Source organism: Cervus canadensis, chromosome 7, assembly GCF_019320065.1.
Source record: "Cervus canadensis isolate Bull #8, Minnesota chromosome 7, ASM1932006v1, whole genome shotgun sequence".
In the NCBI taxonomy this organism is placed as follows: domain Eukaryota; kingdom Metazoa; phylum Chordata; class Mammalia; order Artiodactyla; family Cervidae; genus Cervus; species Cervus canadensis.
The window spans coordinates 70,379,578-70,401,228 of record NC_057392.1 but is presented as its reverse complement, the minus strand read 5'-3'; the positions used below and the strand labels follow the sequence as shown (position 1 = coordinate 70,401,228).

Sequence of the window (21,651 nt, the reverse complement as noted above, 5' to 3'; positions counted from 1 at the left end):
TTCTTTCCATTTTTTTTCCCATGAACAGTGTGACCGCATGTAAGTCCCTTAACCATGTTAAGCTCAGTATCAACAGTCTGCTCACTCAGGATAATAATACTCTAGTATTAACATGGGTTTTGTATCAGTGTTATCATAGGATTGTTGTATAGAGGGCTACATGCAAAGTGATCATCTCAGTGCCTCTCACACAGCACCTAATAAACGTCTTCTGTTATTATTTTCTGCCATTAACTCAGAAGCTCAACTAGGGCTTATCCTAGGCATTCTCCATAAAAAGGAGTTTTAGAAAACTGATACAAGGAGGTGAGAAGGCTGACTTTTATTAATATACCATACCCAAATACTCTACCATAGGTTCCCAGGTTTCCTCATCACCATCCAAAGACATACTTTGAAAAAAGGTAAATCATCTTTAATGTTAAGCCTTTTTCCAGAGGTAGATAGAATGAAATAAATAGGTAATAAACATGCCAACTGTGAAATGAAAAAGAAATATATTCTATGATTCCATTCTCCTTGGATTATCATAGTGACAGTACTTTGGAGTGTTACCTCCAAAATGACTTTTTCATTTAACTCTGAATATCCCGGGGCAGGAAAGTCCTGCCCTTAATGATATGTTGGGGGGAAAAAGAATGTAGTCATCAAAAATAAGTCAACAGTAACACTATACAGACTTTTAGACTTTGATATAGTAACAGGGACTGAAGGCCATATTTCTAAAGACTTGGCTTTATGAACTCATAAGATGATTGTAGCTATCAGAGGGGCTGAAAATTCATTTTACTCTTTTCTTCCAAATAAATCAAAGAATTACTGTGAACTAAGGTAGCCAAGGGAGAAGGCAATGGCAACCCACTCCAGTACTCTTGCCTGGAAAATCCCATGGACAGAGGAGCCTGGTAGGCTGCAGTCTGTGGGGTCACGAAGAGTCAGACATGACTAAGCGACTTCACTTTCACTTTTCACTTTCATGCTTTGGAGAAGGAAATGGCAACCCACTCCAGTGTTTTTGCCTGGAGAATCCCAAGGACGGTGGAGCCTGGCGGGCTGCCGTCTATGGGGTCGCATGGAGTCGGATACGACTGAGGCGACTTAGCAACATCGCAAAGGTAGCCAAAGCATCTTTTCTCAGAGAATGAAGAAGATTGGCTACTTCAAATAAGAACACTTTTCTTTTCCCTAGAAGTAACTTTTGAAAGAGTTTGCTTGATTTGATCTCTTTTTTTCTCCAAATATGTCAGAGTTCCTAACCTCTATTTGATGAGCAATTTCAAAGATGAGGCCAGGAATATCTGAGCCATGGTGACCTTCCTAGGTATGCAAATCTCTCTTCCTTTTAAAGCATTTCTCACTCACAGAGAAGCAGAAGGAGGATATGAGTTACTCTCCATTCAGCTTTTCCAGAGCCTCATGAAAAAGGGCATTTCTCTGAAGCCTGGTCAAGGTGATTCCTGGTGAGTGGGCCTAAAAAGGAGTGGATTCCTTAGCTCTGTACTTCAATATTGACAGAAGATTGCTATATTGCTTAATCAATGATGTTTAAGTTAGAGGCATATAACCCTGCTCCACCTGCAAGTGAGCAACAAATTGAAAACCAAGCAGGTATGAGCAGAGGTAGCAATGAACTTGGGTAAGAATCTTTATTATTAACAGTTGCAACTCTCCATTTATAGTCTGTCTCCCAAGAGCAAAGACAATCACAACACAAGAGGCCTATTCAGAGAAAAATAGCATTCCCAAATGGCTTTCTTTGGTTGTGTGGAAAGAAGTGTCTACAATTCACCTAGATGGATCTAGAGAAGAAAAAAAAAAAAAATCGAAGGTGCCAGGTCATTCCAGGTCACTCACTGAATTCAGGAGTGCTAAGTCCACAGGATGGGGTCTTGGTGTTTCCCGCTGGAAACTGAGTTTGGGAAAGAACTGGTCACCCTCACCAATAATCTCTACCCCATATCAGCAGTGTGATCCCACCTCCCCTTTTCTCAATGCATAAAATTATCTCAATAAAATGGAAAGGTTAAAAGTGTTTCACAAAGGAGAATTTTATTGTTAGCATTTAGCATGAGCTCTTGACTATTTGGATACCGAAGTAAAAAAAAAAAAAATCCTATGTAGCTTTGTTGTCCTATGTAAAAGTCCTGTGTATCTCTATTCCACAAAATTGCTTTCTTCGTTTACTAAGTTGCTTAAAAGTTGTCTGCTGCTGCTGCTGCCAAGTTGCTTCAGTCATGTCCGACTCTGTGACTCCAGGCTCCTTTGTCCATGGGATTCTCCAGGCAAGAATACTGAAGTGGGTTGCCATTTCCTCCTCTAAAAGTTCTCTAATTGGTCCTATTTTGTTAAAGCTCCTTCTAATCTCTTAACAAATAAAAACCAGGAATCAAATACTTCTACCATTCTACCAATAAGTGTCTAATGGATAGCTCTAGGATTCTATTTTCCTTCAAAATTAGAAAGGAAATGCGGATAACATTTTTCACCCAGGAATTGTGGAGCATTAATACTGGAGCACTACTAGTAACATACTATTAAATTTCAGGCAAACCACTTAACCTCTCTGCCCTTTCTCCATCTGGAAATTCAGAAGATAAGTAGCTCACATCAACAATAGCATTTCAAAGGCAAACTGGTAAAAGATTGGAAAGCACTTTACAAATATTAAGTGCTCTGTAATTGCTGCTTGTTGTGACAAAGTCTATTTTCAGACCTGTCCAGGATACAAAAAACAAAATAACCCCCTGACTTCTAATCTAAGCTGAACAGTTTGATGCAGACAAAAATACAGCAGGAAGGAAAACTAGTCCTAAGTAGCTCTTTGGCCACTGTGAAAAATGGTGCTTCTGGAGAGAAATACGAAAAAAGAAATTTTAATATATTAAGAGGGGGATGTGAAAGTACAAACAATGCTTCTTCAGCAGCTAACTCCTTTCTTTCCTTCTAACCAATTCAACACAAATCTCCTCAAAATTTCTCTTTTGTTAAAATTTGTAAATTGAAATGGATACTACAGCTGGGTGGCTGTTTTGTCTGTTAAATGACAGGGCTTGCTACAATAGCAGAAATGGAATTATCTTCAACCTGAAGTCACTCAAATTTGGACCTTGAAGCTCGACTCTCCATAAAGGAAAACTTCTGACTCCTGAGGATTGTTAAACTTTTTTCTGTTCTTTTAGCCAACAAGGTGGTCTTGAAAAATACATTATTTTCTCTACTGTCTAATCATTCAACCAAATTTGTTGACCACCTACTCCATTGTGTAAAGCACCATGCTGAGCTCTTATTTGGTACAATTAAAAAAAAAAAAACCAAGATAGTAAGGTAGTAACTCTTAAGAACCCTGAATCTAATTGGACAGATAAGACATAAACACAGGATGAGATAAATGGCACCACCAGCCTGTCATTGATATGGGTCAAATGGTTAGTTCAAATAGTAAGTGAGAGACCGAGGGGGCAAACTTCCCTGGGCTGGCGTGGTCAGGGAAGGTTTCTGAGGACAAGCGGGATAAGCACTGGATCTTAGTGCACTGGGGCAGGCGGGAGTGTGTTCTGAGTACTCTACCAACCAAAGTTCAGTCTCTCTCCCTGGGCCTCCCTACACCCTGAAAAAATGTTAGTCACGTCTGACTCTTTGCGACCCCATGGACTGTAGCCCACCAGGCTCCCTCTGTCCAAGGAATTCTCCAGGTAGGAATACTGGAGTGGGTTGCCATTTCCCCCTCCAGGGGATCTTCCTGACCCAGGGATTGAACCTTGGTCTTCTGCATCGCAGGCGGATTCTTTACCATCTGAACCACCGGGAAAGCCCTCCCTATACCCTGGAGACACAATAATATTTAAATTAGGCCAATTAATACCTTTACCCTGTTCAGTCAGCATAGAGGCAAGACACTCTACCAGCAAAGCTGAAGGCTCAGATGATGGTTAGCATTTTTAACAATAACGAATTTTTTAATTAAGTTGTGTACTTTTTTAGACATAATGCCATTACACAGTTAATAGACTACAGTATAGTATAAGCATAACTTTTATATGCACTGGGAAACTAAAACATTCTTGTGACTCACTTTATTACAGCATCTGATTTATTGAGGTGGTCTGGAACTGAATCCCCAATGTCTCTGAGGTATGCCTGTTAAAAGCCAACACAACTTTCTGGACATTTAAAAAAGAGGAGGACTACTTTGGCTTTTCCAGTCTTGACTTTCTCATGAGCTGTAGTGTGCTCTTTTCATTTCACATAAAACAGATTACTTAAACTTGACTGATCATATCACATTCTAACTACCTTTCTGCACGCACACACACCCCACCACCACCATCACCACACATTATATGTATGCGAGTTTGTAATTTAAAAAATGAAGAAATTGTGACTCATTTGTAGAATAACAGAAAACTAGAATTCACCAAACAATAGATGTCACTTTTTATAATCATTCTGGTATCATAATGGTATTCTTGAAGAGTTTTTTTCACAAAATATGTCCTTTGCTCCTTAAGCAAAGCATTTCAATCCTCAAAGTAAGTCACTGGTTTTGAGAACAATTTACTAATGGGCATAACCCTTGAGAAAAGTTCTGAACAAAACTCAGTGATGTATAGAAACCTTAATAATAGAATTTTAGTCATTTGGATCTGTGACATTTGGAAGAATGGCCTATTAAAATCTACAAGTAGGTATGGTCATTTACACAATCTTTGGCAAAAACTAAGGACACTATTATAAATTAACATTTCTTTCTATTAATTTACTGGAATGAGTTAGTTTTTATTCTTTAAAAAAATTCAACACATGAAACTAAAATAGAAAAACCAAGAGTTTGCTGCATTAGATCAAGTAGGATCAAGTAATACATTTTATTTTTAAAATCTGGTCAAAAATAACTTATTTTGAAAAATTTTTACTGTTACATTACTGCTGAAGAATAAAAGTAGTCAACATGTTCAATTCTTTGTCAATCTTTTCTTCACTTATTTACCCAAGAGTACACTCATTATCTTACTGCAAGAGATTAAGGCTCCCTACACATCCAGAGTTTGTAAAACAGTCTTTTTTTCTCAAGACAACACTCCTAAAATGCCTAGAGCTAAAGGGGGTTATTGATGTCTTCCAGAACTTCATTGCAAGAATAACTTTATCTCCTAGGCAGACAGACACTACACAAATGTTTGGTTTACTCCATATCATGTAGTTAACAAGGTTCTTATAGGTTCAAGGAAAAGAGATTGTAAGACTTAGCCAGGAAGACTTAACATTCTAGGAGGAAAAAAAAACCAAAAAACAGATAATTCTGAAAAGACTAAAAATTTTAAAATAACCTCAACTTAGACATAATTGACAGGAAAAGGCAGAGTGGGAGTTTTTAGAAAAGATGAGAATAAATGTAAAAGGCAAGAAAAGACATTCTGCTTTTTAATCCCTACTCAATAAATATAACCATCCTTAGAAGACAGCCTATGTATTGTAATTGCACTCATTTCTGGCCTAATGATCCAATCTAATTATTCCAAATTGTTCAAACTATAGGGAAACCTGATGAAAATAGCCCTTTCATTTGACTTGCATGTTTCAGTTGAATGCTAAGTATATCTTTCAACTAAGCTTTAAAAACACAGTTCATCAGTAAGCTGTGCAGGCTCTTTGCTCTGCTCTGTCCTTGCACAGCCATCAGGAAAAGAAGGTAATGAAATGTCTTAACATGCTCGTCATGAGCATACATCCCGCCTGCTTTTACTGACTTACCAATGGGCTTTGTTTGTGAGGAAGTTACAAGACTGACATTTATGGCTCTTCAGGCAAATGAGAGCCAAAAGAAGAGATCCTGAATTTTAAAGCTGTTTACCAGCTGCTGGAAAAGTTTGGCTTTGGGCACCAACAATCCGTACAAAATCCAAAGGTATTACAGCCGTCTCTTCTTCTTTACCCATGTCAAGCTGGAAAACACAAAAGCTGGAAAATATTGCCAAGCTAAATTAAGGCATGAGGAAGAAATTACATGTACTTCTGTGAGAAATGGAGTCTTGAAAGACCAGTTCTTTGCTCAGATCCCATGAGTTACATTGCTTAGAAGCAGACATTGTGGTTATGGTTCTTCGCCATGTGGTGTTTGCTGAGTTCTCACTGGATATCCTAAAACACTTAAGCCTGGAGGATTTAGGATGTCTTTGGAGGCCATAATTTGGAGAGAATAGCTTTATCTTTGTGGGAGATGCAGGACACAACACAAATGTTTGTTGGTTTCCTTCTCTCTTTCTTGACAACAAGCTTATCAAATAGTTCTCAAGCAAATTGTATGGGAAAGTAAATGATTTCATAGAGAAGCAGTATTATGGTTTAGAGTTCTAAGGCAAGAGGCTGCAGTCAGGTGACTAGGTTTACAGGGAATTGAAGGCAAGTTAGAACGCGGTTCATCCAAAGTTAATAAGATACAGGTGATATTCCTTGACATGGGACTTGCAGGAAGATGCCAAGAAATTTCAGATGAGGGGATTTGTTACAATGTGGAGGGTAAAATTCCAGGTAGATGGGAGAGGAGTGGGACAGCAGTTGCCCAGAAAGTGATTTTCTAATCCAAGGGCTATTCTTTAGGTTGGAGTATTTTCTCACATGAAAGAGACTGTGTGTGTGTGTTTGGTCACTCAGTCTTGTCCAACTTTTTGCAACCCTATGGACTGTAGCCCGCCAGGCTCTGCTGTCTGTGGAATTTTCCAGGCATGAATACTGAAATGGGTTGCCATTTTCTCCTTCAGAGGATCTTCCCAGTCCACGGTTCGAACCCCCATATCCTGTGCCTCCTGCGCTGCAAGAGGATACTTTACTGCTGAGCCACCTTGGGCCATAAGTACTTGGAGGGGATAGTCAGTAAGGAATGCAGAAATGTTCATAAACCATACATGGATCATCTCATCTCTACTTAAGATCCTCCAGGGGCTTCTCACTGTTCTTCAAGGGAAACTCCTATTCTGGCCTTCCCACTCCTAGGTGTCCGTGCAGCACTGCCGCCCAGGGCAGCCTCCTTAACCTCATCTCTCTGGCTCTCCGCATACCTCCCTCTGCCATCAGGATTCATGAGCACCTGTCTCACCAGCCTCAGGGGCTGTTCATCATGCGGCCTTGGCCTGAATGTTCCTTCCTTACCACGTTGATGGACCACCATCGTTTATATTATTTCATTTAGTTGTTTGGTTTTGCTCTATGTACACTATGTAGTAAACATCATAAAATCAAAGACCATATTTCTTTTGTTTCTGTTTTATCATTGGGATTTTTCACTATACCTGGCTGGTTGATGCTACACAAAAATTGGTTAAACAAAAGAATGCAAATGAAGGTAGTGAAGTCAAAAGAGATCATTTCCTGGAGCTCTCCCAAAACACTAATAGCAGACGTGGCCCAAGCACTCAGGTTTCCTGAGAATCGTGATTTTCAAGGGTAGCCGGAATATTCTTGACTAAGACTTATCATTGGCTTTTATACAGGGGTTGATATTAATGCTTCTGGAGAGATCATTCAAGAGAAGTTTTAAGGAGGACACTAAATGAAGCCAGCTGCCCCAGGGGTGTCCAGGGGGTGAACTGGGTAATAATATATTCAGTTACCCTTTCTCCTTGGTTGTGTCCAACCACTTCCTATGCCCACTTCAGGGTTTCCCTAAGATCTCTTCTCCCAGAGCCACTCCTCAAATGCTATGGTTACCAGCCCCCACTTTCAGTTTTCCTTCTTTTCTTATTTCAAGCACAGGCTCCGCTAAGCCCTTTGGAATGTCCTATCTATGGACCCAGACCATCGCTTTGAAGTGGAATTGCAGCTTTTAATTTCCAGTGCTTATTTGTGGTGGGGAGGGGAGGAAGCATGATGGAAGGCAGGGGTAGGGCGGTTAAATAGCATCCTATTGTCAGCCTAGGTACGAAGCCAGCCATCTATTAGATGGTATTTTATGTTAGGAAGAGAAGATCCTGTTATATTAGCAAGAGGAAGATACTTTGTTTACTTTTCTGTTAATATTTTAAAGGAAATCTCAAACCCTGATTTTGAAACTCCCCATAGAACCTTCAGTAGCACAGAGGGTGTTACAAAATCTAAGGTCTCAAGAAGCTAAATCACTTAGACAAATAAACATGTCACATAATACTTTGGGGTCCTGGGGAAGGGTAATATCATGAAATCAAGCAACGGTCAGCTTTTAAATTTCCCCAAAGGTCAGACATCATAGGCTAAGTGATTTGTTACTGGTGTTCATTTTCTTTAACTTCATCTTTCCTCTATAATCATCCTGTTTATGCTCACAGACCCTTTCACGGGCAATAATAATACTAATAGTAGCTACCCTTTACTGAGGTGCCTACTATGTGTCAGGTACTTTGTCTTGAAAATAAAAGCATTAGTCACTCAGTCATTTCTGAGTCTTGTGACCCCATGGACTATATCCTGCCAAGTTCCTCTGTCCATGGAGTCCTCCAGGCCAGAATACTGGAGTGGGCAGCCATGTCCTTCTCCAGGGGATCTTCCCAACCCAGGGGTTGAACCTGGGTATCCTGCATTGCAGGCAGATTCTTTACTGTCTGTGCCACCAAGGAAGCCCTTACAACAACCTTAGTAGATGGGAATGGTTGTCAATACTTCAAATGAGAAAATTAACACTTAGAGAAGTGAAGTATATTGCTCAAGATCATATAGCAAGTAATGTCTGTCAGATATCCCATGCTGTACCTAACATCAGTGGCAGTGCCCTTGGGTGGCTGGGGGTAGGATTTTAGTCCTGGCCCACAGACCCAATCTTCATCAGCCCAAAGACATAGATTTTTTTAAAAAAGAAAAATCTTGTGTTTGCTATGTAGGCCCTGCTTCAGGATAATTTGCTTAATCCCATCACCCCCTTTTTAACCATGTTGCCATATCTGAAGTCATTCTACACAGGAATTCTAGAAATAACATTGCTTTGCACTGTATCCTATAAAAAGCAAACAAAATGAAGGTGCCATGGAAATTTGAACGTGAACCACTGGACTTGAAATCTAGTGTACCAGATATTGCATCGCAACCAGAAAACTATATTGTTTTAAACAGCAGAGACTTTTTACTTATTTTCTCTAGCTCTCTGTGTATCCAAAAGGCTTTTATTTGATGCCATACATATGATTACATATGTATGTAATCATAAGGGGGGGCTTCCCTGGTGGCTCAGACAGTGAAGAATCTGCCTGCAACTCTGGAGACCTGGGTTTCATCCCTGGGTTGGAAAGATCCCCTGGAGATGGGAAGGGCTACCCACTCCAGTATTTTTGCCTGGAGAATTCCATGGACAGAGGATTCTGGCGGGATACAGTCCATGGGGTCATAAAGAGTCAGACGATTGTAAACTGCATTAGGACATGGGGTACAATCATCTTTTACAAAGCATCAGGCTCTTGAGAAGCCTGCAACTATAGAACCTCTTTGTTCAATATAAAAAGGGGTAGAAATTGAAATATAATGTGTCAAATTTAAGTTCATATCTTTAATATCTTATTACTAGCAACAGTAAGAATCTGCTAAGTACCCTAAAATCATCTCTGATATAAAACCTCTGTCCTGTCACACTTTCTATGAAGCCAGCCCCCTTATAGCTAATTTATCTGTCCCTCATCACCAAAAGAACACAGCAGATGCCACACCCTCATGGAATTTAAGCAATATATTATTATCCAAGTATTAAAATTATAATTTTAAAAACTGTGATAATATTCAGTATGCTCGTGGTCAGTTTAAAAAAGAGAAAACAAAATTTTATCTATGTTGTTGTGTCAGAAAAGTATTTTTGAAATATTAACAGTTTTCTCCAGTATTTCCTTTTCTGCCTTCCCTCTAACACTAGATTAGACCTTCTTCATCTCAGGAAAAGGTCGCGATAACATCAAGCAGAGAAAAGGAATCTTTTCCAATTTCTGAGTCTAGTTTCTTTAGAGCACAGAAAAGAAGAAAATTAGGAAAGGAAATTGGGAGGAGAAGCAGACACAGCTATGGAGTGACTGTTCTACAGGCTGAGCTCCAGAGGGGAGGCAAGAGCCCAGAGAAGAAATGGTGCCATGGTAAATGGTTGAGAGCCCTGCAGAGTTCCCTGGCCCTGCCATGGTATGAGAGTTGAACAATGATCCCCCCACAACGCACAGAAACGGCAAGGAGGGAGCCCTGAAATCAGATGGGTCCACATTTCTTGTTACAGTGGAGATCTCCAGTGGTTGACATTCAATGGGTGCTCAAGGAGCAGTCAAGGTGATTTACACCTAAGCAGATGCTAGGTAGCTAGGTGACATTAAGGATTTACAGCAACCGCCCTAGGGAAGAGGAACGAGGTGTGGTAAATTGACTGAAGTTATGTTTCCATTGCACTCAAAGAATGGGGTTAGAAACCAAAATTGATACATTAAGTCAGAGAAAAGTGAAGAAAGTTATTTATCTTCTGCATTTCAGGACTAAATTTCATACCTTCTAACCTGTGATTAAACTTATAAATTAGATCTGTGAAGTAACAATGAGAAAGCTTGTCATGATTTTTCTGAACCTTTGCTTTTTCATCTTCAAGTGGGGGGGGTAATAAAAACATTTATAACTTGAAATTATGCACATAAAGAAATAATAAGATACTATCAAATGACAACTAATTATGTATTGGTGTTGTTAAATTGCAAATTTTTCTTTCATTTTTATTTCCTATGTTTTTGAGATTTGTTGTTTTTACTGTTTTAAGAAATAAAGATTAAAAAAAAGAGAAATAGTATAAATGAATGCATATGCAAAACAGAAACAAACTCACAAATATAGAAAACAAACCAGTGATTACCGAAGGGGAGAGGGGCAAATTAGGGGTATGTATAAAATAAAGGGCTTCCCTGGTAGCTCAGAAGGTAAAGAATTTGCCTGCAGTTCAGGAGATCCCTGGGTCAGGAAGATCTCCTGGAGAAGGGAATGGCAACCCACTCGAGTATTCTTGCCTGGAAAAACCCATGGAAAGAGGAGCCTGGCAGGCTACAATCCATGGGTTCACAAAGAGTCATGACTGAGTAACTAACACACACATAAAATAAATAAGTAACAAGGACATATTGTATACTACAGGGAATTATAGCCATTATCTTGCAATAACTTTTAGTGGAATATAATCTGTAAAATACTGAATCACTATGCTGTACACTTGAAACTAACAACATTGTGAATCAATTGTACTTCAATTAAGAAAAATAAAGAAGAGAAAGAGGAGAGAGAGAGAAAAGGAAGGAAAGAAAATCAAAAAAGCTAAGGAAAGAAGGGCCTTTAAGAAATACTGTGTAATTAGAACACAGGGCTAGTGGTAAACAATGAAGTGGGAAATAATCATCTTAAATTTCAGACCAAGACATTTAGATTGTATCTTGTAATCAATGAAGAGCCATAGAAGTCTCTTTTAAATAACAGGAGTTTTTAATGGAGAAATAGTGGGAGTAACAGGAGTAATAACATGTCTAAATCTGTTTAAAAACAATACCTTGGTAGTTTTGGGGTGGGGTTGTTAAGAACAGAGGCAGAGAAACCAATTTCCAGGCTATTGCAACAATCTAGGTAAAGCATCAAAAGAGCATTTTGCTCAGTCCAACTCTTTGAGATCCCATCTCTTTGAGATCCCATCGGCTGTAGCCCCTCAGGCTCCTCTGTCCATGGGATTCTCTAGGCAAGAATACTGGAGTGGGTTGCCATTTCCTCTTCCAGGGAATCTTCCTGACCCAGGGATCAAATCTGCGTCTCCTGTGTCTCCTGCATTGGCAGGTGGATTCTTTACCACTAGCGTCACCTGGGAAGCCCAATCTGGATAGGATCATGGAGCAAGTCAGGCAATGGGATGAGGAGTGGAGTTTGGGGTGAATGAGAGAGCTAATTAGGAGGTAGCTATTTAGAGAACAACTGGTTCTGGGGTTGAAAAAAATCATCTCTGAGAATGACATTGAGATACAGATTCTTCCACCTTGTCATGCAGGAGTGGGGTTTGAAAAGGAGGTTGAACAGCTTGGGTGTCATTTTGAGAGTGGATAGAACTGGAGGCTAAGCATTGCTGGTCAACTAGTGGCTGCAGTTAGCAACTTCAGATCACAGTCACAGGTATGCTGTTCAGAGGCTCTTGGCTTTCTGTTCTTCCTGTTCCTCCAAGCTGCCTCACAACTGATGGCAAATCAGAGCAACCAGAGCAAAAATAAAGCACTGAAGCTTCCAGATCCTCACTTAGGGGGATATTCTTCCAACTTAGAAAGGAAAAGCTGAGTCAAGAGCGCCTGCCTCCACTTCCAGGAGATTCATCTTCTTGCAGTTTATCTTTCTGTTCTGTTCTAGTCATGGAGCATGTCTGTCCCCGAGAATGGCCACAGAGATCTTTTTTGCTTAAGCAGAAAAGAGGCTAGTTTGTTTGAACCAGATTTTATTAAAGTCTTGGGGATTACAAAAAGAAAATATATGAGGAGAACATAAAACTCCCAGCCTCATAAGATACAGCCCACACGCCTAGATCACACAGTCCATCTCATCCTCATGAATTCCAAGAAAAAAGTGGGAACCCCCTGCACCTCCATCCTTGATCTCAAACTCCTTTCTCTTGGTAGATGCTATCTCTAACTCCCACAGTCTCCAGTGTCACAGCATGCTGGGTGAGTGATAGTGTTCTGGATTTATAGTTTTGTTCATAGCTGCCCTCAGTTCCCAGGAATCCTGACCAAAAAAAAAAGGTTGTATCATTTGTACCCTACTTAAGTTTTAAAGTAATAAAACAATCTTGAAGAATGCTTAAATTTAGAAAAAAAATTAAAATTGCTCCTACTTTGAAAAGACCTTCGGAAAATATTGCCAAACCTTCCCAAATGGGTCCCCAACAAGGATTCTTCTGTCCAGTATTGGTTGAGCCAATAGAATGGGACTGAGTTTGCCGCAGAAGCAAAGAGAAGTTTCTTACTTTGATTAGGCGTAGAGAGGCAGGAGCGCTCGCTCTAGTAGGTGTGGCTGCTTTACAGAGATCTTCTTGCAGGGATGTTCTCGGGAGAGTTCTCGGAGAGGGGTGCGGCTGTGCCGCTCCTGGCATTCACTCAGATCTGTGTAGTTGCAGCCTCTCTGCGCATGGGCAGCTGCCGCCATCTTGGATTAAGCTGTCGTTCGCAGTGGCTCTGCTGTCTGCCTGAGCTGCGTCAGGCACAGCCATTTTTCAGGAGGACCTCTGGTCTGAAGTGCCTGTTTGAGGCCACTGCATGGAACACCCTTTGAGCAAGTGAAACTAGATTAATCACAAAGGACAAGAAGGTTAGGCTTTATTTTATTACGCAGATTCTGTTTTTATTTCCTCTGTTTTATTTAATGGGCTTTGCTGGTGACAAAAAACTTTCATGTTTTTGTATAGTCCCTTCTGTTTTGCTTTTATTTTTATATAGTTTTAATTATACCGCATCTGCTTTTTGTTATGTTTATTATAGCATAGTCAAATTTTTATATTTTTTATATACTTTATTTTGTCTTTTAAAATAGTTCTTAAAGAACCATAATTATATTATCGATTCTATATTTGAGGCTATTATTGCTTCCAAAATAAAATGGTTTTTAATTCATTTTTTTCTGATTATATAAAAAATACACTAATTATAGAAAATTTGGAATATAGAAAAAATAATAAAAATGATAAAAATTCCCAGTACATGAAACTGTGATCATAGATGTACAGATTTGATTTCAACTTTTTTCATTTAGCCTTATAAGGTTAGGTGGCTTATCCGGTTATAAGGGTTTGGCCTTACATGGTTATTCCTCATACAGGAAATGGGTTCTAAGGTTATTGCAAGTCATTTGATCCTGTTTAGGCTCTTGTCTCAGCACAACATCCCAGACTGTCCTTCCCCACGCTGAGGCCAGCTCAAATATGTTTCCAGATAGAACATCTGCCACCCTGTCCTCCCTTGGAGGTCCGATCCTCCAAGTCACAGCTCTTATTCCCTCATTTTCTTGTCTTCCTTTCTTGGAAGAAACACGTTTTTGTAGACTTCCACCCTTCGTGTGAGACCAGCAAAGTCTCCAAAACTGTGTCCTCTCCAGGGTTAGTTCTGTGTTGGGATCTTTCCTAGGATCCCCCAGGCTGCAGCTCCCATAATGTGCAAAGCAGGAGTGGGCAGTTTTCTTTACAGCAAAGTTCTGAAGTGCGGAAAACAGACTAACGAATGAACCTTTGTATATTATATATATATTTTTACATTGCTGAGTGTTTTATAATTGCTTTACTCAGCAAGCCTGAGAAATATGTAAGTAGTCATCAGTTTCACAGATGTGGGAATTAAGGTTCAGAGAGGTTAAATGACTTGCTTTAAATAGTCACAAAATTATATCATTTGACTGTCAAATGAGAGCTCTCTTTCCTATCAAAATTACATTCTTCTTAGGGTAAAAATAAGTGATACTGTAATAAAGAGAGTACACAAGTTGGCCTAATAAGCGGGTAGGGGGCAAAATAGCAGGGAGAACAAGGTGAAAGGAGAGTGGAAGAGCAGAGAGAGACCCAACAAAAGTCACAGATTGTAGGGAAAACAATAATTTTGTACCCTGGTGGTTTAAAAATGCTTGTTTGTGTATGTGTTTGGGGTGGGGAGTGGGACAGGGGCGGAGTTCCTGATTTGATCTACACACATGCCAATTGGCTCTCCTCCGTTCTTGTAAGAACGGGATGAGGTCTTCCTCTCCTTCAGGGACAGTTTCACTTGTACCTTTGGTGGCACAGAGTTTGAGTCTCAAATCAGATTAGTGTCAGTGCACACTGCAGCTTTCCTCTTCCCCATGCTCTTCACTGCTCCTCTAAACCATGCTGTGGCGCTCTCTCTGCTCACTCTGGTGCTTGGCACTGTCTCAAGCTCCTGGACAACTATCTCCCCCAGCCCACACTATATATCATGCATGCTGCCACTGCCTTGCTGGGTTCAGAGGAGGGGGTGGGCTGGAAGACTACATTTTCCTTCACTGCCTCAACATTCAGTTCCTCTAGCACCACTGAACAGGGCTATGGGGTATAACATGCTGTATTCAAGGTTTCAGGTTGATCAGAGCAAATGTCTCTTGTTGAATGAAGGGACAAGATATAGTGGTGCAGTAGAGCCTGCCAATTTTCTATACATTGTCCATCTCCACTTTTTACTTAGTAGCATAATCCTGATTTCTATTTGAGGCAGTACTGTGCTCTAACAGAAGGATATATTTTTCAGTGGTAGTTAACTGTGGCCTTATGGCTAAGATGGGCTTCCCAGATGGTGCCATGGTAAAGTATCCACCTGCCAATACAGGAGCCACAAGAGACGTGGGTTCGATTTCTGGGTCAGAAAGATCCCCTGGAGTAGGAAATGGCAAGCCACTCTAGTATTCTTGCCTGGAAAATTCCATGGACAGAAGAGCCTGGTAGGCTATAGTTCATGGAGTTGCAAGAGTCAGACATGACTGAGCACAGCTATATTATCTATTTAATGTCTATTTACCATATGGCTAAGGTAAAGCCATTGAAATCATTGCTGGACTTCCAAATAGGGTCCCTTTGGAAAATAGTAATTATTCCTCTTTTGGTGTCTCCCTTTGTCTTTCATGCTGTCTGGAATGGGGAAGCATGCGTCTAGAGCTCCAGCAATCATTATGACTCCCGTGTGAAGCCACAGTGAAACATACAGAGCAGCTGAATGCCTAATGATTCCATGATTCACCATATCATCCTATATTCCTACCTCTGGGCTTAACAAAATAAAGGGTTTTCTGGGCCTTACATATGAAATATTTTGTTAACCTTAGGTATTTTAGCCACTATTAGGGCTAATTTAATTTGGGGGCAGATTTTAAGTTTTAATATTTTTGAAGTGACTATTACAGTGACTTTTTTTTTTCACCATTGTTAGTTTTTTAAACTTCCAAACCTAATTATAACTTAAACAGAGTAATTTTATGTTCTACTTGTTAAGTAGAAAGTGAAACAATATTTTGGTAAATGATTAAGTATTAGGCTTGTAAAGTGTTCTTATAGAGTAATTCTACTTCTTGGAATAAATCTTAAGGATTATGTATATATGTATGAAACTTTAAAAACAAAGCCATTTACATTATAAGAATAGAAACCACCTAAATAGCAACATAATAAAATGGGTAATAAAATATGATATATTCATTGAATTAAGAAATTTGAGAAAAAAATAACATTTTTATTTTAAAAAGTATTTTGTGGTAACAATTTAAACAATCTTGAAGTTTATGAAGTAAAGTTATATTCTTCCTCTTCTACGTAAGATCCACACCCTTAACCATTTAGTCTAGTGTTTGTCTTTCCACAGTTTTTCCTTTGTCTATGTAAACAAATACAGATATGCACTCACATATAACAAATAAAATTTGGATTATAACACATATATAAAATGCAAATTATCAATAACATGGAGAAATACCCATAGTACAATAAAAAGTCTTATAGGTAATATAAAATTTGATATACAACAAGATCCCAATTATATTTCAGAAAGTGTTCAGCAAAAAGACTGGACTGAAATATATAATAAACAAATGTGAATAAATGAATACATATTGCCAACATTAATAAATGTGGGGTAAGTCACTTCAGTTGTGTCTGACTCTGTGAGACCCTATGGAAGTATAGTCTGCCAGGCTCCTCTGTCCATGGGATTCTCCAAGCAAGAATACTGCAGTGAGTTGCCATCCCCTCCTTGAGGGGACATTCTCAACCCAGGGATCGAACCCATGTCTCATACATCTCTTCATTGGCAGACAGGTTCTTTACCACTAGTGCCACCTGGGAAGCCCCTATTAAATACTATTAATAATAAATGCTATTTTCTCCTCAGTTCAATTCAGTCACTCAGTTGTTTCCGACTCTTTGAGACCCTATGGACTGTGGCATGACATACAGATTTTTTTCCACAATCCCCACAAGGCTAAAAGTGAAAGATATCTTACTGTATTTCAGAGGAAATATGGGAGGCTGAGAGCACATATTTGAACCACCTGCCTCCCAGTCCCATCCAATATGACCTAGAAAATTTTAAAATATGTAAAACCCTAAATCAGTACTGGAAGCTAGGGAAGGAAACCATACGAATGCCAGAAACTTCAAAGAATTTCTTCTAAATCCTGTGCAGTTGGGACCAGATTAAAGGACATCCAGGGCCTATCTGCCGGTCACCAATGAGCAGCTTGACCTGGAGAGATGAGGCCAGGAGGCTGACTGCAGGATTGAATGAGTTTGAAGGTAGCAAGGTAGCAAATAATGGTAAATGTTTCAAGCAGAGAGCTCATACACAGTGGCAGTAATTCTATTGTTGGATGGTTTCCCCAAGCTTTGGAGACCTTCACTGCCTCTGTGGAACTGGGCGTGAAGGTAGGCCTAAGTGGCTCCCTCAAGCAGCAGTCTGTCACTAACTGTAGTGTTCTTTGCTGATGTACCTGGCTAGAGGCCTTGGCCTGGACAACTGTATCACTCACAAGCAGTGAGCTTGGAGAGGGAGGTGGTGTCCACAGAAACCCTAGATAGGAATTACACCACCAAATCTGTCAACTAGCACAACTCTTTCACAAAATACAAAGAAAAGGCTTTATATATTGAAGTTTAGATGGCTTTTCCCCCAAATTTTTACCTTACCTTCATACAACACATATCAGGGCTTCTCTGATAGCTCAGTTGGTAAAGAATCCGCCTGCAATGCAAGAGACCCCAGTTCAATTCCTGGGTTGGGAAGATCCACTGGAGAAGGGATAGGCTACCCACTCCAGTATTCTTGGGATTCCCTTGTGGCTCAGCTGGTAAAGAATCCACCTGCAATATGGGAGACCTGGCTTCCATCCCTGGGTTGGGAAGATCCCCTGGAGAAGGAAAAGGCTACCCACTTCAGTATTCTGGCCTGGAGAATTCCAGGCCTATACAGTCCATGGGGTCTCAAAGAGTCGGACACGACTAAGCAGCTTTCACTTTCATTTTCTTTTCATGCAACACATAAGGATTAATGTGAGACAGAGCATTGATGTAAACATGAAAAGTGAACCCATAAAGCTTCTCGAGGAAAACACGACGTCTTCATAACTTGTTTGAGAAAATTTCTCAAATAGGATAAATAGGATACCAAAACTCTAACCTGAAAATAAAAGATTGAAAATCTGAACTTTATTAAAACAAATAATTTATGTTTATTAAAAGATGACATTAAGAGAGTAACAAGGCAAACTTCAGACTGGTAGAAGATATTTGCAATAGATGTTAACTGACAAAAAATTCATATTCAGACTATACAAAGAATAAGATCAAATAGAAGAATAAAATTGAAAAACGAACTAAAAATGGATAAAATACTTTTAACGATCACTTTAGATAAGTTGATAGGTCAATAAACAATAAGTGTAAACATTATTAATTAGAGGAAAAAGCAAGTAGCTAACAATACAAAGTGTTGGCAAAGATGTAGAGCAACTGGAACTCTCATAAATTGTTGGTAGGAATATAAACTGATTTTTAAAAAATTAATTTAGAAAAATGTTTAACAGTGTCCACTAAAACATATGTATACCCTATGGCCCAGAATTCCAATTTTAGATGTATACCCTACATAAATAAGTACTTGTATCTATCACAATACATGTGCAAGGGTGGTCAAAGCAGGCAGCTTTATTTATGAAGTCAAAAGTATATATATTTTAGAATATTCACATCCATGCAAAAAAGGAAAAGAAAAACTACTGCTATATGAAAAAAAAATGGATTAGTCTGAACATAATGTTAAGCAAAGAAAACAGACTTAAAAGAGTAGGATGATGGCTGGGTTCATCAAGGAGCAGATGCCAAGATTGAATTAGAAGTGCAGATTTTCTGGGAATAGGAGTGGATGGAGAAAGCCTTCACCCCTGACATTTAATGAAGGAAGGGAGGAAAGGGTAGAAAGAGCCTCAGCCAGTAGTGTAGTTCTGGTGAAATCTTGGCTAGCTCGATGAGGAACTTCAACACAAAGATTACCTATAGAAGGTTGCCTCACAGACAGAAATGACATACCCTTATACCACCATGCTCAGTTATCAACTCTTAACTATCCAGAAAGAGCATGATCTTGACTCAGAAGCTTAGACACTCACATCTGGAGACTGTCAACTCACTGTACTCCTTGTGACAGGTGCTCTTTTGAAGGGAGATCTGAGTAACATACCTCCATGGCCATCAGAGGGATAGCCGCTCTTGTGTGGAGTCCAAAGCCGTCAAATCTAGTCTGCAGGCATAGTCAGAAGAGCAAGGGGTTGTGACTCAGAGAGGGTGGGAAGAAGCCTGATGGGTAGTAGAAAGTACTCTATTTTTAGATCTGCACAGTGTTATGTAAGTATGTACATTTTTACATCTATATTTACATAAGTGTATGATATGTAAGTTATGTTTCTGCTAAACAAGGAAGGGAATCCTTCCAAGATTACACATGGCCCTGATTGCTGAGGTTGTTTGATTAAGGAACTAGTCACATGCCTTCTTTTAAGATTTAAGAAGTTCCTAAAAGTATTTTTAAGAAAGAGTTAAGACTTAAAAAAAAAAAAAAAAAACCTCCTCGCCTGATTTCTGGAGGTGATAACTAAAAAAACCTCACTGTTTAAATATCAGAAAACTCCCATATCAGGTAGGACTAAGTTTGGCTGTGACAATTACAAAATAATAGTAACTTAAATAAGGTAGAATTTGTTTCACTATAACCTAAAAAAAAGTCCAGATGTAGACAGTCCAGGCCTGATTTGGTGCTACTTAATGGGTGCCTTCTATCTTGCTGTTCTGCCGTTCTTGGCTAATGGTTTTTACCTCCTGTCCAAGAGCTATAGTCATTTTATCTGTATTCCAGCCACAGGAAAAGATGACGAAGGACACTCTCCCTTCCATTTAGAGACACTTCCCAGAAGTTACACAGAGCACTTCCACTCAACCCCCACTGTGTAGAACTTAGTTTTATGAGCACACCCAGCTACAAAGAAGTCTGGGATGTGTAGACTTTATTTCAGGTGCCAGGAGACCAGCTGAAAAACAGAGTTCTATTGTAATACTAGGGACAAAGGGAAAATAGATATTGGGGAACAACTAGCCTATTCTGCCATAACCCCACAAAGAATTTGTAGTATCAAGGAAAGAAAACATAGCATGCAAAAGGTAGAGAAAAGTCAGATAGAGTTTCATATATACATAGAAACATTTATAGTTTAGGAATAGAAATTTTTAGATGCACCTGTACAGTGATACTAATTTTAAAAATAAACATACATTTGGAAATAAAGAAAATATAAACTGAACAGAGTTGAGGAGGGAGTTAGTTGAGAGAGCATTTTGAAGTTAATTACTTTACTGTGAGATTTTGTACTTGATTAGAAACAGTGGGGAGCAGAACTGATAATGTAGAAAATGAATCATTAATACAGTTGATAAACTTGATGAATTTTCCCCTAGTGAATAAGATAGGGAAAACAGGTAAGGAAGGTGGGCATTTGGAGAAATAAGAGATGTGATACATGAACAGTAAAGAGTCATTGTGTGGATTACGGGGCTTTTCTGAACAAACAGAAAAGGAACAACATTTAAGACCACAACAAAGAAAACATCTATAAGCTGAAGGTAAATTTTAACCTGCAGATCAGCATAATTTCTTAAGTACCAGGAAAAAAATAAATAAAATGAATAGAAATCTACATCTAGACATAACCTGGTCAAAGTCTGAATTTCAAGATAAAACAGAGGTGAAATCCAGGCAGAAAAAATATTTTCCCACAAAGGAAGGAAAATAATTATTTCTCTGATATATATTAGAAAGCTAAATATAGTCTTTGGGGTGAAAAATGTAAGAGGGCAGAAAGAGCAAATAACCTTGGTAATTTATCAGGATTGAGATGTGGAGGTTCTATACTTATATTAAAAAAAAATGACACTCCCTTTCTTGATAGGGAAATTGCATTTTAAATTTCCAAGTAAAACTTAGAAGAAGGGGATATGTGAGCACTTGCTAGAAAATCCACATGATTTCTGCTTCCTATTATACAGCTGATTATACCTAAAAGGCAAAAATGAAAGACTGGATAATAAGTGACAGTCACCCTCTTAGAAACCACTAAAACCGTTTAACTTAAAGAGGTTTCATCAAACGAAGTCTAGAACAGTGAAGGCACCAGCTTTTCATATGGATGCCACAGGTGAACAGGAACACACACTAATTTCTGAGCCAATCTCTCTCACCTTTTGTTTGATTACAAAGTACTGAACAAGATAGAACTTCTTTTAGACCAGGAGTCTATCATAGTGTTCATGAGCCTTCATGCAGGGATCACAGAGACTGGAAGAGTTGGTCTGTGAAGTAGCACGCACATTTTATGATGTGGCCGTTTTTCTGGGACTAGGAGTCAACTTGAACAAGTTCTTAAAAGAGTCTGTGACCCCCCAAAAGACCCAGAACCAGTACCAACTGCAAACTTTATTCAGGGAGACTACTTCAATAGGGTTTTGAGGTAGAGGAAAGAGGGTTGAAGTCTGAATACAACAAGTAAAAGTGGGGATTTATGGTCAAAAGAGCAGGATGAAGGTCAGTGGATGGAAAACAACCAAGAAGGAACATCAGGGGTCAGGGGGTATTC

At 39.2% G+C, this 21,651-nt stretch overlaps 1 protein-coding gene and 1 long non-coding RNA gene across 3 annotated transcripts in view; one reads left to right on the top strand and one right to left on the bottom strand.

Moving 5' to 3' along the window:
- The window catches only part of TMEM212 (transmembrane protein 212), a 38,141-nt gene extending 34,431 nt beyond the window's left edge, over nucleotides 1-3,710 (top strand). The window contains exon 5 of the mRNA XM_043473730.1: nucleotides 3,682-3,710. The gene's annotated coding sequence lies outside the window, so the exon portion shown is untranslated. The remainder of the gene's footprint in view (nucleotides 1-3,681) is intronic.
- Nucleotides 3,711-11,843: 8,133 nt separating this feature from the next.
- LOC122444935 lies at nucleotides 11,844-19,303 on the bottom strand. 2 transcript variants are annotated; one of them, XR_006270389.1, is made up of 4 exons: nucleotides 19,209-19,303; nucleotides 17,660-17,714; nucleotides 12,959-13,257; nucleotides 11,844-12,717 (listed from the first exon to the last, which is right to left on the bottom strand). It is a non-coding gene; the product is annotated as an uncharacterized LOC122444935 (long non-coding RNA). The 2 variants fall into 2 exon arrangements; XR_006270388.1 differs by having other exon boundaries at nucleotides 12,959-13,273; nucleotides 19,209-19,288.
- Nucleotides 19,304-21,651: the final 2,348 nt, after the last annotated feature.